This window comes from Miniopterus natalensis, chromosome 6, assembly GCF_054644295.1.
Source record: "Miniopterus natalensis isolate mMinNat1 chromosome 6, mMinNat1.hap1, whole genome shotgun sequence".
NCBI lineage: Eukaryota > Metazoa > Chordata > Mammalia > Chiroptera > Miniopteridae > Miniopterus > Miniopterus natalensis.
Window position 1 is genome coordinate 9,095,877 of NC_142086.1, and position 4,230 is coordinate 9,100,106.

General features: G+C 40.5%; 1 pseudogene; it reads left to right on the top strand.

The window, feature by feature from the left end:
- The first annotated feature begins 394 nt into the window (after positions 1-394).
- Positions 395-2,178, top strand: LOC107544081 (large ribosomal subunit protein bL19m pseudogene; annotated as a pseudogene).
- The last annotated feature ends 2,052 nt before the right edge of the window (positions 2,179-4,230 follow it).

A 4,230-nucleotide genomic window follows, 5' to 3' on the forward strand; every position in this document is an offset into this window, starting at 1 on the left:
GACAAAGATGGGAGCACGCCACAGCTTCAGCCTTCACATTTTAACAAACTGCAATTATTAAAAATGAAGCTTGCAAACAGGGAAATGTTGAAATTAAGCCATATAAAAGCACAGAAAAAACTGAACAAAATAAACAAGAGTTTAAATGGTTTACAAAATTTAATTTAAAATTCCATAATTGTGTTTTGGACTATTTTGCCTTACATGAAGAAATATTTGATGGACTTCTTATTTTTCATTGTGTAAATTTGCATTTTACACCAGAATAAAATGAGATTTTAAAAGCCTGTGTTTTTGCTGCATCTGTATTTGTTGAAACACTCAAAAGAATCATAAAGAATTTCTTGACTTTTGCTTTTTAAAAAGCATTTGTGGCCGGGCAGGCACGGCGGCCTCCATGGCAGGGGGCTGTGGTGCCGCAGCGGGCCTGGCCCGGAGCGTTGGAGCGGCCGGTGGCCCTGCCCCGTGCCCCGGCCTCTGTGGCTCCGCGGCCAGGCCGGCAGCTGAGCACTGGGCCTTCTCAGCCCCGCGTGTTCCTGCCAACTCCAAAACCAGTTTTCCTGGACAAGTGCTGCTCCCTGTGCCAGGAAACCACGTTCTTGAGTCCTGAACCCATTCCTCCAAGAGGAAGAACAAATCCTCTGAAATGTCAATTACAAAAAGAGAAGACATGTTAGAAAGGCGAAAGCCCTCCACATTCCAGAGTTCTCTGTGGAAGCATGCTTCGTGCTGTTATGGCCAACTCACGTGCCAGTGGAGAAACCATCCGCTTTCTGGGGACTGGCATCCAGAGATCAGGGGCAGGACTTGGAGCTCTTTTTATCCTTAGGAAGACTATTAAAGTGTTGACATTTGCTTTGAACTTTATACGCCTAGATTCCAGGAGATCCAAGTGGTTAAATTAGAGAAAGGGCTGGATGACAGCTTGCTATACTTAAGAGATGCCCTTCCTGAGTACAGCACTTTCGATATTAATATGAAGCCAATACTACGAGAATCTAGCCAAGGAGTTCTTGTTAATCAGCTGAAAGTAAAAATGAAGCCTAGGTGCTTGTCCGAACACTGGGAGCGTCCAAAGTTTAATATTAAAGGAATCAGATTTAATCTTTATTTAACTGAAAAGTAAGTGAAAGAAGCTCAGAAGTAGAGTCAGCTGTGGCTTGAGTTTGACATGATGAGGGAGTGTGGCACCTCAAAGCTGAAGCTGCTGCGTGGGAAGAGACTGAAGCATCAAAAAAGCCCTCATCTGAAAATGTATTTAGCTCCTTGCAGAGGATTTTTTTACAGACCAATTTCATTTCATATATAAGGACATAGTCATTAAATCAACTAAGCATTCATTATTTTATGAGTACTGTTAACAAATAAAATTAGCACATCAGTTTATTACTTTAAAAATATAGGCTTTTCCTTTCCCTCTTCTCCACCATCTTCTTCAGGCCTAAGGTCGAGCTAGTTGTCCACCGGCCTAGCATCGCTTTCGCCATGCCCGCAGCGATGCTGACGTGCAAAAGCAGTGTAAGCATATGATGGCTTTTATTGAACAAGAAACCAATGAAAAAGCAGAAGAAACAGACGTGAAAGCAGAATGAGTTCAACATTGAGAAAGGTCGTCTTGTGCAAACCCAAAGACTGAAGATTGTGGAATGCTATGAGAAGAAAGCAAAGCTGGCAGAGCAGCAGAAAAAAATTCAGATGTCCAATTTGATGAATCAAGAGAGACTCAAAGTCCTCAGAGCGAGAGATGACCTTATTACAGACCTACTGAATGAAGCAAACCAGAAACTCAGCAAGGTGGTACGAGATACAACTAGGTACCAAGTGCTGCTGGATGGACTGGTCCTCCAGGGTTTGTACCAGTCATTGGAGCCCCGGATGATTGTTCGTTGCCGGAGACAGGATTTCCCTCTGGTAAAGCCTGCAGTGCAAAAAGCAACCCCTATGTACAAAATCGCCACCAAAAAAGATGTTGATGTCCAAATTGGTCAGGAGGTCTGCCTACCTGAGGAGATAGCTGGTGGGGTTGCGATCTATAATGGGGATCATAAAGTAAAGGTTTCCAATACGCTAGAAAGCCCACTGCATCTCATAGCTCAGCAGATGATGCCAGAAGTACCGGGAGCCTTGTTTGGTGCAAATGCCAACAGGAAGCTTTTGGACTAAGCCTTTGGGAGGTGGAGTTCATGATGTGGAAGTTTCTGATATTTGAAGAAACAAGATAGATGATCTCTGTAGCTTCCTCTTTGCTGGTCTAATATTCTATGTTTATCAGTGGCTAGCCTTCTGTACTAATGCCCTTAACCTAATTGTTAACAATGGGAGAGAGTTTCATTTACTATGATCAGGGAACCTACCTCTAGCTTATCTAAAAGTAACATAACTTTCAGTTGGTTCTGCAGCGCGGGTGGTGGTTGCTTGGACTTTACCCAGTCTTGTGCCCTTCCTCTGCTTCTACTTGTCTGGTCTAGAGGTTATGTGTATGGTGCTCTCTGCCAGTAAGTCTCTGCTCTTTAGGTCTCACATACATGTCGGGCATGCATTCCTTCCAGCAGTAGTAGCTTCACTGTTACCTCTTTGGGCCTAGAAGTTCTTCTTATCTGTAAATGCGATTTAAAAATCTAAGCCATGATGCTTTATTTATTAAAACAAAACATTTAAGTGGGGGAAAAAAGAGAAATATACAAAAATGTATGTATATTTGTCAAACAAAGGTGGAAAATTGATACTCAAAAGAGGCAAAAAAGATGGTACCTATGAAAATATTGGGACTTAAATATTTATATATTTTAACATAAAAAAAATTAGAATTGAAACCCTCTTCTGCTTTGCTCTGAGCTTACCAGGTAGAATGTAGACCTTAATATTTTTAATTTTTCAATTTAGAATATAACTACAGAAAATAAAGGCGTTAAGAATTTCAAATTAATTAACTATAAAATGCAAATTTGAAAGTGATTTCAGGTATTTTCTGAAAAATTAAAAATAAAAAGACTATTAAAAAAGAACATAGTCTTCAGGAAAAAAAAAAACCACACACCTGTAAATGTGGTATTAAAAACAGATTATACCTAAGAAACATATTATATTACTATATACCAAGGATAATTATTCTTCTTATGTTATTTTTTCATTCAAATCATCACTATAAAAAAGTTTAAAAAATTTTTTACTTCAATTTATATGGACATGCTATTTTTATTTTTGGAAGCCATTTATTTTTGAAGGTAGTTTTTGAATGGAACTACCTTATAAATTCAATAATATAATAAAACTAATTTGCCATTGAACAAATATTTTTAACACTGTATGGTTTTAATTATTAGTTAGATAGTTAGTTAGTTAGTTAGTTAGTTAGTTAGTTAGTTAGTTAGTTAATTAGTTATTTTGAGAGCACATTTATTAAAGCTAGGGACACTGAAACAAGAAGGGCCTCAGATAGAAGAAGCAGCAAGAAGAAGCAGCAGGAGAGCCTAGGCGGGGCTGCTTTAGCTCACTGGGGAGTCAGAGAAAAGGGAGCCTTGGAGACAGGTTGGGATGAGTGGTTAGCCCTGGACAAGCTGCTGCTGCCCATTGCTCCCCTGGTTGTAAGTCTCCTTAGAGTTTAGGAGATAAGTGCCTGTGGGGGAAGGAGAAGGAAAGGGAAGGCACAGGTGTGCTCCCAGGAGGGAGAGCGTGTGTGGCAGGCCCTTTACTTGAGGGTTTTTATCTCTCTCTTGCATGTGGGAATCTTAGGGGAAGATTCAATAGAACATTCATCAGCTTTTCCAGGCGTGTCCTTTAAGGATCATGGTCTCTACTGATTGGTCAGTGCCAGGGCAGGGGGTCATTAGTCATTGAAGCTGGTCCTGGCATCACCCACCTGTTTTTTTTGTTTGGTTGGGGTTTTTTGCTTGTTTGTTTTACATTTTTTTTCCCATTACCATTTAGAGGGGTCTATGCCCTCTTCCACCTCCACCTACCCCCTTTCCCCCCTGCAATCACCACACTATTGTCCATTAAAACTGTATGGTTTTAATTATTTTTAAGAATCTTTTTTATTATTAAAAATGTCTTGGTCTGCATGATAAACTAATGATATAGTCACTCTAGTTAGGGCAATATCTCTTTGTAAGAATAAGTCTAAGGCTCAGGGACTGAAATCCCTGGTGCCCAAGCCAGCTGGGAGCCCCGCCATGGAAGTGAGGCCTCAGGAGCACAGATGTTCAGCTCCTACCCTCTCCCAACTAAAGC